Raw genomic sequence first — 14,407 nt, 5'->3', positions numbered from 1 at the left:
ATCAAACTAGTGCTGAAGGGAAACACCAAGTGAGTACCAGTAAATCCACATGAAGAGTGGTAACTGTCATACATATAAACTGCTTGGGAGGCATAAGGAAATAGACACTATCCAAGAACTGCATTAAGTAGGTACTGTATGCCCTGCTCATAGGGCTCTCAACAGCCAGCTATGGCTGGAAAAAAAGCCACATGGCTCATGGCAGGTGACCAGGGACTATTGAGAGTTGAACAGATAGTACCTGCATCCATGTGGCTATGACAGGCATTGTCACCATCTTAGATATCTTGGCCATGGTCACAGGATTATACCATGCCGTGATGGACTTAGCTAATTCTTTGTGCAGTACATCCTTGCCTCTAAGTTACAAGATAAATTTGCCTTCATCTGAGGGGTAAGAATGGACCTTTCAAGCATTTCCCCAAGGCTACCTGCATACCTCCACAATATGTCATGGGATAACAGCCTAAGTCCTGTCCCTGTTCTCTTTCCCCACATCAGTAAAATGGGCCTATTACATTGATGACACAGTGTTAACATGAAAAGATTTGCCTCTGCACAGGATACTATGCAGATGTTGCTGGAACATCTGTGAAGTAAAAGATGGATGGCAAGCCCACAGAAAATGAAAGGCCCAGGCACCACCATCAAGCCCCCGAGAGTCATTTGGTTGGGTAAGGTATGCATTGTCTCAGGAGCTGTGACTAAAAAGTTGTAAGATTATCCAACCTCTAAGAACATGAAAGAGGTGCAAACCTTTGTAAGGATTTTGGAATTTTGAAGAACATTTATTCCCTACCTGGCACAGTGTTTCTGCCCGTTAAACCATTGGGTGAAAAAAGGGCACATGTGGGACTGAGGATCAGAACAGCAAGCAGCCTTTGAGAAGACAAAAATACTAGTGAAACACATTAAAGTTCTAGGCATATCCCAAACAGGACCACCATTAGATGTCTCTACCACTCTGGAAGGCATGAATTGGACATTATGGCAGAGGCCACAGGAGAGAGTACCACTAGGATTTTGGTTCTAATTCTAAAAAAGGGAAAGAAGAGCAACAGCTCCTAGCAGTGTATATAGCAATCCTCAAGGAGAAGTGGCATATAATGGTAAGAACTTCCATTCCTTTAAGGGAGTGGGCGGAGTATGTTCCAATAGCAGCAGAAGAGCACCCAGTATGACAGCCCAATGTTTCTAGAAAATTGGATGCTCCTAGGTTCTGTCGAATATGTAGATCCTGCAAATTCGCCCATCCCTATTCCTGTGGCTGCCTCTGCAACCGAAGTCAGTTACTAGATGGGTCAAGCCAGAGCAAACTGCCCCCATGGATTGCAGTCACTATTCAGCCAAACACTGATATTGTCTAAATGAAAACAGAGAAAAACACAGCAGCCAGTGGGCTGAACTCAAACAGTTTGGCTAGTGATCACTCATGAGCCATGGCCATTAAGCCTTTGTACTGACAGCTGGTCTATTCTAAAAAGGATTCACCCTATGGCTTAGAAAATGGAAAGCTGACCGATGGATAATCATGAATAAGTCCTATGGGGTGAGGATATGTGGAAAGACATTTGGGTCTGCCTGCAAGAGCCTCAGGCAGTTCTTGCTCTTTCCTGCATCCTGACCCATAAGATGTTGACACCCCCCAGAGATCAGAGAGCTGATACCCTAGCTTGGGTATCAGAAGATTAGACTCATAGAAATAGTGGCCATGACAGCACCTAGGTGGAATGGCCCAGTCCAAGGATCTGGACTGCCCCTGAAATGTAGGGACTTGGTTAATGCAGTAACAGCATGCTGTGTGTTCTAAACAATACTCAAGGCAACTGCCAAAGGAGTCTGGAGCAATTCATTAGAGTTTCCAACTGAGGAGGGATTGGGAAATTGATTATATTGGTCCCCTCCCTCTGAATGAGGGTTCTAAATTTGTGTTGATGTGTATGGACTGTGTCTCGTCTACTCAAGCCTGTGAAAACCAGGCTGCTACCATTGGGGGATTGGAAAGGTGAGTACCATGTATGAATATCCTTGTTAAATAGTGATTGGTGGTCACATGATATGCAAGACTAGGCAAAAGAACATGATATTGCATGGAGCTTCCACCTCCGCTACCACCTGCAAGCAGCATGGTTGATAGAAAGGGAAAATGGAACGTTAAAGAAGCATGTTAAATTATTAACAGGTAAAACCACCTTGGTTGAGTGGACTAAAGTACTATCCCAGGATTTAAGACATCTAAGTGATCAACCAGTAGGGCCTCTTCTCCCACATGTCAGACTGGGGACCCCTGCTGAGGCACCCAATAATATAAAGGTATGGAAGTCTCAGGAAATAGCCATTGTCCCTACTCTTACTGTGGATCAAAGTGCTATGCTGCCAAGAACACTAAGCCCCATCATGCCTGACAAGGGAGTTATTTCCTGGAGTTTGAAACGGGCCACCCACCCACCCCACTAGGATGTACTTTGCACCCCAATAGATGAAGAAAAATTACTCAATTTCCACTGAGATCCAATTATTCTGAAGTAAGCTGGACTTGTGGAAACACACTACACCTAGAAAAGAAAGCGGAAGGTGGGGGTCCTGATCTGATATATCCCACCCCTAGTCCTTCTCCTTATGCCTGACACTGCTGCCTTTCTTGGCCAACATGTAGGGAATGTACAATCAGATCCAGTGTCTAAAGCTTCCAACCTCCCTCTCAAGGCCAGATGGACAAATTCCATTTTCCACTGGTGTGATCATTTGGTGGCTATCTTTGTCCTTTCCATTGGCCTGACAGACATTATGTCACACAAGAAGCCCTTACTAAATTCACCCAACAAGCTTTAAATGGTAGCTGGCAAAGCCTGTTTTTACTGAACATTGAAATATCTTCGATGAGAAAAGCTGTCCTCCAAAATAAGATAGCTTTGGATATTGTTACTGCCTCTCATAGAGGCACCTGTGCCATACTCAGAGGAATGTTGTGTGTTCATACCTGGTGAATCTGCTAAGGCAGCCTTATTAAATCACATGAGCACACAAGTAAAGGCTGAGTAATGGCACCCCCGGGTCTAGGTAACTTAATAAATCTGTGGTTCTGATCATGGGGCTCCAGGTTGGAAAACCTGTCACTTAATTTTAGAAACATTAATTTGTGTTTTCTCTTGAATGTGCCTTTATTGTTGCTGTGGTATCTCCCTCCAGTGCAGCCAGATAGCGGCCATATGAGCCATCTTCATGTTAATGAAACCAATAGCTGACAGGTCAGGGCAGACTGTGGGAGAGGGAGATGAATAAGATTGTACGAGCCAATCACAAAGGATAGATAGAGTGTTGGAGGAAGTCATTAAGAGGATGTGAATGCCTGCTGACACTCAAACTGGACCCAGACAATCACAGGATCCTCACCCTTTTGCTGTCCTTGGAATATACATTCCACCCACCCTTCCCACAGCCGGAGCCATTTCAAGAACGTAACCTCGAGAGTAAGTTATTGTAGAGACCTTATGGAATGTGTATGTGACTAATGCCCTTAGGTCTTGATATCACCCCTTACCCTCAGGGGTACATTCCAAAATCCCTGGTGGACGCTTGAAACCTTGAATAGTTTCAGACCCTAATATATACCATGTTTTGTCATGGCCCTTGTTAGGGGGCAAGGCAGAGATTTAAACACACACACACACACGACAAAACATGGTATATATGTGTGTGCGTATATATATAATAAAGTTTAATTTATAAACTACGCATGGTTATTAGCAACAATAATAAAATGGAACAATTATAAATGACTGTATTAAAAGTTATATGAACGTGGTCTTTCTCTCTTAAAACATCTTATTGTACTGTATTCATCCTTTTTGTGATGAAGAGAGATGATACAATGCCTATGTGGTGAGAGGAAGTGAGGTGAATGATGTGGGCATTGTGATGTAGAGTTAAGCAACTATTGACCATCTGGTGATTTGCCAGAAGGGTCATCTTCTTCTGGACTTGGTAGACTATGGGAAACTGAAAGTTGGGGAAGTGAAACTGCAGATAAAGATAAACGAGTAAGATGTGGAGGCCGGTGGGGAGATCTATGCATCTTGTGGTGGCCCTAGGCAAGTCTTCGTGTAAGTTCCCTTGCTTATTAAACCTGCCTCCTACCCATCTGGAGTGTCTACCTCTTTCTGTGGTCTCTCTTTGCTGACCTGTGTGGGGGCCAGTGTATGAACACTTACTTGGAAAAACATACTTATTACTGGAAGAAAAGTAACATTGTCACCATATTAAATTTGTGGATTTTGAATAAATCTTTCTAAAAGTGTGTGGAATAGCAAAAATAAAAGAAGTGGGCACTTCGGGGAAGAACTGAGGACTTGAGACAAGATAGGAAGGTTAAGACCTGGACCAAACACTTTAAGGATATACGCTTGGACTTTAAGGCTGAAAAGTACATATCATGAAAATGAACTACATATACCAAAGGAGGGAGTAAAGTTTTCATGATATGGATTGCAATTCTCTTTAATTATCTGAATAATTTATCAAAGTCTGATATATTTGTCTAACATCTGTGATGCTACTGTGCTTCATTGCGTAACCCTTCTAATAGGTGGGAGTATTTTAAAGAATGTGCAGCATTTAGAAGCCGGAATCAGGAATCTATGTCATAAACATATGAAAAGAGCTCCACCTTACTCATTAAAAGGAGAAGTGAGCAGTGACTGGAGTGTAAACATCCATGGAGTTATTTGGCTATAACCTTTAAAACTAACAATGTATTTATCCTTCAACACAGATATTTTTGATAAGGAAATATTTTCAAGATACACACACATATAATTCGATATATTCAATATTGAATATGCTGGATAAATCTTGTGCCTGGTCAATTTTTAAAATTGTATACTTTTTCCATTTATTATTTTGTGCAGATATTACTTTTTCAAAATGAACTAAATTTTTAAGGGAAAGAAAAACACATAGAAATAGGACAGATGTTGTCTTGAAGAAAAAAGTCCACCAATCAAGGACTCTTTCTCACTCTCCTTGAAATAACCATTGTTCTTATTGTGTACATATTTTTTTTCAGGCCTGTTACAGGCATTCAGAAACTCTGTTACTTGTCTTTTAATGTTTTTATGGTTTCTTCTATGGCACAGAATTTTTCATTTGACTAGAGTATAATTAAACACTATCTTTCTGTGTCTCTCTTTTTTTTTTAACTTTTTTTTTTTTATTTTTTATTTATGATAGGCACACAGTGAGAGAGAGAGAGGCAGAGACACAGGCAGAGGGAGAAGCAGGCTCCATGCACCGGGAGCCCGACGTGGGACTCTATCCCGGGTCTCCAGTATCACGCCCCGGGCCAAAGGCAGGCGCTAAACCGCTGCGCCACCCAGGGATCCCTCTGTGTCTCTTTTTAATAATAATGGGTTAGAATTCGTTCATTGCTTATTATGTTCCAGGGACCTTTCTGTAACTTTATATGCATTAAGTCCCTTAATCCTTATATACCATATATTAAAGAATCAATTTGTAATCTCATTTTACACATGAAGAAACTGAAATGCAAAGGATGAATAAGCTTGTCCATCTTCTAGGAGCAGTTAGGGGGCCAGACAGAGATTTAAACACACACAAAATTTAATTATATTTCCTCCTAATATCTTGTACTTTTGTTTTTATACATTTTTAAAATTTAAACCACTAGAATTTATTTTTGTGAATGGTGTGAAGGGATTGAAAGTATTCTTGTGATCAGTGAGTAGACTTGCACCAAGTGGTTTTTATCAAAAGGTCCATTTGAATTATTTCTTTCAAAATTAAGTTTGAAGAGGAGCTTTGTACTATACATAAATTTCCATATTCTCTCTCTGTGTTAATGTTTTTTTTTTTAAATTAAGACCTTTAAAATTATCAAATAGTTTGAAAAATTCAGTTATAATACTTACGTTGTTCTACAAATTGTGTGTGGACTTGTGTGTGTATGTTGTAGAATTTTGGCTGACTTTGACGAGCTATTATATTTAGATGTTTATGAATGAACATAATCAGCTGTTTATTTCAGGAAAAGGTAAGCTAACAACACTATGATCTGATGTTAAAAGTATGGGATTTAGCAGAGCTAAATCTCAGGTCAACCTCGCCTTACCTGTCTAACCTTGTATATTTGGGCCCTCCAGACGATTTCAGGACAGAATTGGACTCACATAAGTATTGAAGAAATTACTTATAGAATTTCTATAGAAGAAAAATTTTTAGAAGAAATTCCCTTTATAGAATAAAGGGAAGAGCAGGCAGGTGTAAGCAGGAGGAGACTCAGACATCATGCAGATTTGATGCCTGTTTAAAAATACAGTGTAAGATGAAAACCCATAAAGATATTCAGATTGTAGTGTATCTATAAGAACTTTTTGACGGGATGATGGGGAGCCCCCAAAGATAGTCCATTAGAGAAGTCTCAGGTGAAGGTATGAATGGCTGGCTTCTAGTACTAACTCTTCACCATGGTCAATTACTTGCATTGACCTGTGAGTCTTCTTTCCTGCTTTTCCCAGAACACAAGGAATCCAAACTGTACTGGCAGTCAGAGATCATATTTCTTTTTCTTTCTTTCTTTCTTTTCTTTCTTTCTTTCTTTCTTTCTTTCTTTCTTTCTTTCTTTCTCTTTCTTCTTTCTTTCTTTCTTTCTTTCTTTCTTTCTTTCTTTCTTTCTTTCTTTCTTTCTTTTTCTTTTCTTCTTTCTTTTTTCTTTCTTCCTAGATTTTATTTATTTGAAAGAAAGAAAGAAAGTGGGCTAGAAGTAGAGGAAGAGAGAGAGGGATAAGTAGACTCCAGCTGAACTAGGAGCCCGCAAGGCTCTATCCTCCGGTCTCGAGATTATGACCTGAGCCAAAACCAAGAATTCGACACTCAACAGACTGAACAACCCAGGTGCCTCCCCCCATTGTATTTCAATGGTATCCTATCCATGTCCCTCGGCAAGAATGTGACCCTATAGTGACCATGACTTCTAACCTAATAGAGCTCAGAAGTCTTCACTTGAAACTTCAGGAACAATGATAATGAGACCACTCCTGCTCTACTCCTTGTTCCTTAACTCATGTGTCCTTCTTTTGTAGGACATGGGGCCATATGGAGGCCTCTGGTTTAGTGCATAATCTGTGTCCTGAAGTATGATACCAAATAGTTGGGGTATATTTTGCTCCTGAGCTAGCTCTTCAGCTGTGCCTTTGGTAAGGCAAGCCAACATTCTCTTAGGCCTCTTGCATGTGGCTGGTGCAGTATCCTATGATAATTAGCCCACCCCCACACTTTTTCACTGTGAGGTGGGTCTTCTTGTCAGCTGTTAGGCTGTGTGTGATTTAATACCTGGCGTCAGGCAATTTGTAAACCCTGGGATAGTGGAGCTGGCTGAGACTTCTGTGGGTGAAGAAGAAAATCCCATAGCTGGAATATATTTCTATCCCAGAAAGAACAAACTACTAGCCCTCCAGGATAAGGGAAACCCATATGTTCTACTTGCAACCAAGCAGCAGGTTGCACTCTTAGAGAAATAAAACCAAATCAGGGCTCAGAATTGGTCTCTGTGGTGGTCAGGTTGTACATTTGGTGATGATAGTAATAACATTAGCCTAAGTAAGTGTAAATCTATGCTTTGGCACCATAAATGCCCTTTTTCTTCACCACTGTGATCACTCCATCTATGCATGAATCCCACCATGCCTTCTGGGTTGGCCTTGTTCAGTACCTTTCCATCACGGTTGCTTTCTGGTGGCATTAACCTTGGATACAAAAATCTGTACCTCGGTCCCCCTTCCCATGTATGTATCCATGCACACACATAGCACACCTCCTTGTTTCTGGTCTTCTAGTCCTTCTATTTACAGGCCCCTGACCAGCTAGCCAGGCCACCAGGAGTATGTATATATTTTCACAAGGGTTCAGTGTTCCTTCCTTACAAAGCAGATATCCTGTCTGAAGCTGTACCCATTGAGAGGACTTCCTTGCTTTACTGTCTTCTGAGGCCTCCATTGAGTGTTTCTCTAAAGCAGTCACTTTCCACTTTTGGCTTAAAGCCATATTCCAAATTGACCATAGACCAGGCTTAAGCTTTTCCTCCTCTTTCAGCTGACTATGTCAGATTCCTATGACAATATATTGTCATAGAAACCTAAAATATTCCATTTACACTGCTCTTAACATATTGATTTCACTCTATCTTTTATTATGGTGAGTTTTGTATCTCTCTTATTATCTCTAGATACAATCAATAATTGGGGGAAATATGATATAGTTATAGATAAGGGGTCAGACACATGCACAAATCTCAGCTCTACCTCTTTTTCAGTGTTTAAATAGCAATCACTTCTTCACCAGAAAAAAAAAAAAAAAAAAAAAAAAAGAAGGTCCTAGGATATGCAAATATCCCTAAGGATCCTGCCTCCTTCTGTTCACTCTCTAGTGAAACCCCTGGTTGGATCTAGTGACTTGCTTCAAAGGAAGAGAATATGCAAAAAGTAATAGGATGTTACTTCTGAGAATATTCTTAAAGTGTCTGTGGCTTCCAGCTTATTGTTATTTTTTACTGTCTTCTTGTCTTACTCACTTGCTCTGAGAGAAGCTTATGGTGCTACATGGTGAACTGCTTTTGAAGGGGAGGCGTGGGGAGGAGCTGATGTCACAGCCCACAGCCAGAAAAGCCCCAAGACCTGCCAGCATCATGTGAATGACTTTGAAAGCCAGTTCTCCCCTAGTTAAGCCTTGAGATGACTAGAACTCTGGTTCACAACTGCATTACAACTCTGTGAGAGATCCTCATTCAGAGGCATACAGCTGAACTGCCCAGATACCTGATCCATAGAAATGATGATGTAATAAATATTCATTGTCTCAAGCTGCTAAATCTTACGGTAATGCATTAAGCATCAATAGATACTACTAACACAATACCTATCAAATAAATTGTTGAAATGATTAAAGGAGTCAATTTTATAGCATAATACACATCGTTTTTTTATTTATTTTACTTAATTCACTTAATTGTATTAGTTTTACTTAACTTCCAGTTACTAAACTGGTCATAAAAATAGCTTTGTTGGGGGATCCCTGGGTGGCTCAGTGGTTTGGCGCCTGCCTTTGGCCCAGGACGCGATTCTGGAGTTCCGAGATCGAGTCCCGTGTCGGGCTTCCGGCATGGAGCCTGCTTCTCCCTCCTCCTGTGTCTCTGCCTCTCTCTCTCCTTCTCTCTGTGTCTATCATAAATAAATAAATAAATCTTAAAAAAAAAAAGGTTTTTATAAAAAAAATAGCTTTGTATAACCTATCCTGTATATATATGTATATGACATATAATATATATTATATATAAATATATATACATTTTATATACATAATATAATAATATATAATGTACTAGTTGGTACACACATTTAATATACACTAAAATCCTTTCTAATGTCTCTTTGCAATTCATATTGTAGATACTCCAAAGAAAAGAATTCTATTAGAATTTTTGTCAAACTTTTATGAACAATCCAAGAAAATCATATATTATACTGTGCAGTACTGTGTCTTCTTTAGAGAATTTTTCCCCAAAATATGTGCATCATAACATTCTAGAAGGCATTAGAAGGAACACTGATTAATTCATAAGTGCTTTTCTTTTTTTGCCACTCCTGGCTGTGACCTCGAGTAAGTTAAATTCTCTCTCTTATCTCCACTTTCCCATCTGTAAAATGGAAGTAAAAACTGTATCTTATGTTGTGAGAACTAAATGAGCAGATACATGTAAGCTGTTTAGAACAGTACTAGATAAGTAGAATGCAGTCAGTATACATTAGCTTCTATGGTTGTTGTTTGTGTTTTAATAATTATTATTGTGGTTATTGAGAAAGAAACAGGAAACATTTGTCAATGTGTATATATATATATAAAATCTGTTTCAAACTGATCTCACATGCTAAAACTGAGCAATCATATGTCAAGTGAAAAGAGCATCTGCTGATTTTGTTTAGTTTGTTAAGTGAGCAGTTTGTTATTTGTTTCTGACTATGAAATAAATATAACTGTATTGTGGAAAACATTAAAATGTATAGAAAAGCATAAGGAAGAAAATTAGTGACATGTTTTAGCATTTTCTTCCAAATTTGTTAAAATCCCCAATATATTTCTAACACATTTGTGTTGATTTTTATATTATTACCTTTATACATTACATATATGATGCATTTATAATGAAATAAACTCAATTTTAGCAAAGCTTAATCATAGTTTCAGAATATGTGGCTCGTAAAGGGAGGAGCCACTCTGCACATACTATATGAAATACATGAATTGAGGACAAGATCATAAACTCTCCTTCTAATCCATGGCATTCACTTTCAAATTTTATATAAAATTTAAATAGGGAAAAAATAAATTGTTGTTTTTTGCATGAAAATAAATAAAGGACTCCTTTGAAAACCTTGTATCTTTAAGGAAAGAATTACTAAAGTTTCAAATATTTACAAATCAATGTTTAAAGTGTTTTGACTCTACTCAGTTGGCATGGATTATTATTTTCCAAGTGCTAATGAAAAAATGGAATTGTTTGATTCTAATTAAGTAACGCCCAAATAAGAATTCTCTGCATAAACACAAATGCCAGATGTTTGAAGAGGCTTATAATCCCCCCAAAAGCAAACATTAAGTTATGAAAAGTCATTAAAATTATTTTCTTGGGAGTGGTTTTAGATTTTCTTCTTTTATGTTACATGGATAATTGTTTTTGAATAAACATTTGTTATTCAAAGTAGACATTAATGTTCAAATATACTTTGTAAAATATGCCTTTTACAGGAGTATAAATATCTGAGATCACTGATGCCTTCCAAGAAAAATTGAGTTCTATTTCATTTGGCCACCGGACCCTGCTATGCTGATTATGCCACCAAATGCCAAATTAAGCAGTATATTTGGTGTTTACCTGTTTGAACAAAATAGGATCAATACTGCCCTTAAATATTAAAACCCTGAGGCCTTGAAGAAAGGAGAATGTAGGTGGGAATTTTCACACATTTAAAAAAATATTCATTTGGTGCTTGGGAATGGAATCACTGGTGGTTTCCTTTGGTAAAGGGACTTTGATTCCTCCCACCACTAAGAGGAGTCCTCTTTGCTAAACCCCGGATCTAGGCCTTGCGATCTCTCTTGGTCAACAGAACACAGTGCAAGTGATGGGGTGTGTGGTATTGCTGATCCTGAGCCTCACAAGGTCTGTCTTTCCCTCTGCAAGCAGATACTCCAATGGCTCAATCTTCACCACATTCAGGGCTCTATTATTACTGTATCAAAGGGGTTTCACTGAATACCCCATATAATGTTTTCCACACTAACACACTGACTGTTTTGTCACTGCTAGAATGTCAGCTCCATGAAAATAAAGCAAAAAAGGTTTCTGTCTCCCTTGTACCCCTTCTCCCTTTCCTAGTCCCCCTTCCTCCCACCCACTGTGCCTTCTTTTCCCCTCCTCTCACTCTCCCCTTCTTTCTCTCTTCACATCTCTCTCTCAATCCTGTTTTGTAATAGGCAATCAATGCTTAGTTATTACATGGAAAAAACTATAAGAGGATTTTGCCTATTAAATCTCTTTGAACAAATCAGATGAACATAAAAGGCACACAACCCATAGACTTAAGTACATTGATTTTTGTTTCCAGAGATGTGGTAATCTCCTTCCTTATCTATGAATTATCCTTGTTGATTTTTTTTTTTTTTTTTGGCTCCTTGAAGACTGAATGGACACTTTGGGCTCGGTATCCTTATATTCTTCTTTTATTGAGGGCTTCTCTTTCATCACCCTCTATGATTACATTTCTACGCTTCTGGCTAATCCTTCTTGGTCTCCTTTTCAGATTCCTCTTCAGCTACTTGAAGAGTGAACACAAGAATTCTTCTGGGCATTGTCTTCTCTTCAGTTCGATGACCCTTAAAACAATATTCCTAGCCCAGAGCCCTCCTCTGATTCTAGACCTCCGTATGCAACTGTCAAGTATTTCAACTTAGATTTCTCAAGGCTGCTTCAGTATTAAACACAGACCTATAATCACAGCACCTGCCCTGCAAAAGAAACCCTCTGATTCTTCTCCAGTATTCAAAATCTCAATAAATAGAATCCATGTAAGCAAGAAAATTAGAAGATATAAATGGCCTAAATTTAATTTAACTTTCTAATGATGCATCAGTCTTCTTTTCTCCCACACACTTCTTTTCCACATAACATCTCTGGAATGCCTTGTTGCATGACTTCCAATCAGGGCTTGCTCCATCCCCTCTTCTCTTCAAATGATTTGTCCCTCAACAACCAGAGTTGCTCACCTTTTCTTACAACCAAGGCCGGAATATTTAACATGGCTTACAGTGCTTCACATGAGTAGGGCCCCACCTGGTGTTGAAATTCCCACTGGGTAGCTTGTTTTCAGAAATCCAGAAAGCTTTGGCACCCAAAATAAACTTTCAAATATCCTCATATTTCAAAAAAATGGATCTACCTGGCCTCTTAGAATTAAATTTTTGTTACTCATATTTATGAATCTCTGTATTTTGCAAAATATTTGAGAAAATCAAATATTACACAATATGTCCAAAGTTTAGGCCTCCTAAACACCTTCATTCATCTACATTGATAGATCCATTTTTATTTTCCTTCCTCTCCTCTCCAACATCACTGGTTTTTTGGTGCTACTAAATAGCATATTTGCAGCAGTTACCATAAGGCCGAGGACCCTATTATTCTCTCTGTCCACGTCCGTTTTCCTCCTTCCCCTCCTTCCTTAGCCAGTAGTGACCTCAATTATCAGCTTTCAGCTAGAGCCACCACTTTAGGTCACCTTTTCCTGACCTCCAAAGACTGATTCAAGTTCACCTCTTAAATAACCTCATGGCACATGATGCTATGCATGTATCTGTGTCTGTAATTACACAGTTATCTGTTTAATAATTTTATTAATTTCAATTTCTCCGATTAGATTGTAAACTTCATGAAAGCATGTGACATAGTTGGTGCTCTGCATTTGCTGCACAAATGAATAACCCTTTCTGGTAAGACATAATGGATTTGATGCTACTTCTCCAGTTTTAGATTCTTTGAAACTTTTAAGGTTAACTATTGAGTTAATTAAACCTTTCTCTGTCCTCTGTCAATATGTTAACATAGGTAATGCTCTGCCTCCTTGAACACAGCTGAATTCTCCAGGGCAAAATTTATTCTTGCTCTGCCAGCTGAAATACAGATTCTATGACCTTCTCTTTCCCCTAGTGACTTGGACATTTATTTAGTCATTTACGGTTATTTAAGTGTCAGATTATATTATTCTCTATATTTGCCCCACAGGACACTGCCAAAGATACCTCAGGATCACATTTCTAAAGGAATGGCAGCAATATTTACAAAATCACGCACACACACACACACACACACATGCACACAAAACGAAATGGAAAGCACATTACAAAAATCTTAGTTCTACTATTTCTACTACAGAAACATTTCTGCTATAAAATAGACCTCTAAAGCCAGATTTTTTGCCTAAGTGAAAATACATTTTTATTTAAATAAAATAAAGCAAGAATTTAAAATACAGAAAAAACAATATGCATTTTGACCTTCTAATATATAATATTTCATTGTACCCTATGCAATCATTAATGAAATTTATTATAGAATATAAAAATAAAGCACAAAATGATAGGCAAATACATTACAATCTAAAGAAAATATAATCGCAAATCTTGGCACTTTTTTTTCAGATTATGCAGATGGCTTCAATTATGCTCAACATCTAAAAATAAATTTAATACTATACGCAGGATACTCAATTAAATTTGTTTCTTATCATAGCTGAAATGTCTAATAACATATCAATGTAACGTAATTCTTGAAATAGACTAAGGGAAACTCTTATGTGCAGTCAGTATTGTAAGGATTAATTGCTAAGAATTTCTCTTTATAGGGATTGGCTTTAGGAAATGTTCTTTGTGAAAATAGCTGCAGCCTATAATAGCTTTCCAGGAAACTGACAAGCCCTCAGAGGGATCTCTCCAATCACCTAGTCCACCCCCATCATGTTACAAATAAAAGTGGAGACCTTGAGAGGTGAAGAGGTCACAGAGTCTCCAGTGGGTGGTCCCTAACGCTGCGAGGGGGATGGATAGGTGTGGGAGAACCATAATGAGAGCTAGGACTGCCTGACCCACTCTCCTTATAGTTTTATAATTCAATAATGCGGAGATGGAAACTGGCCCAAACTGATTTCTCACTCTATCAAAGTATGATGTTAGTTCCCACTGAAATGGCAAATAAAATATTTTTTAAAAAACCTTCCATTGTGTGTATTCAATAATAAAGTTTGTTACACTTGAGTTTGAACAAAAAAAGACAGCTCTGTTATCT

General features: G+C 38.4%; 1 long non-coding RNA gene across 1 annotated transcript; it reads left to right on the top strand.

The window, feature by feature from the left end:
- Window positions 1-3,930: 3,930 nt before the first annotated feature.
- LOC144318065 (uncharacterized) lies at window positions 3,931-5,520 on the top strand. Its single transcript, XR_013383921.1, has 2 exons — window positions 3,931-4,103; window positions 5,230-5,520. It is a non-coding gene; the product is annotated as an uncharacterized LOC144318065 (long non-coding RNA).
- The last annotated feature ends 8,887 nt before the right edge of the window (window positions 5,521-14,407 follow it).

The sequence above is a fragment of the Canis aureus genome, chromosome 8 (genome assembly GCF_053574225.1).
Source record: "Canis aureus isolate CA01 chromosome 8, VMU_Caureus_v.1.0, whole genome shotgun sequence".
Classification (NCBI taxonomy): Eukaryota; Metazoa; Chordata; class Mammalia; order Carnivora; family Canidae; genus Canis; species Canis aureus.
Note: the sequence above shows the minus strand (reverse complement) of the source record. Positions and strands in the feature narration are given on the sequence as shown.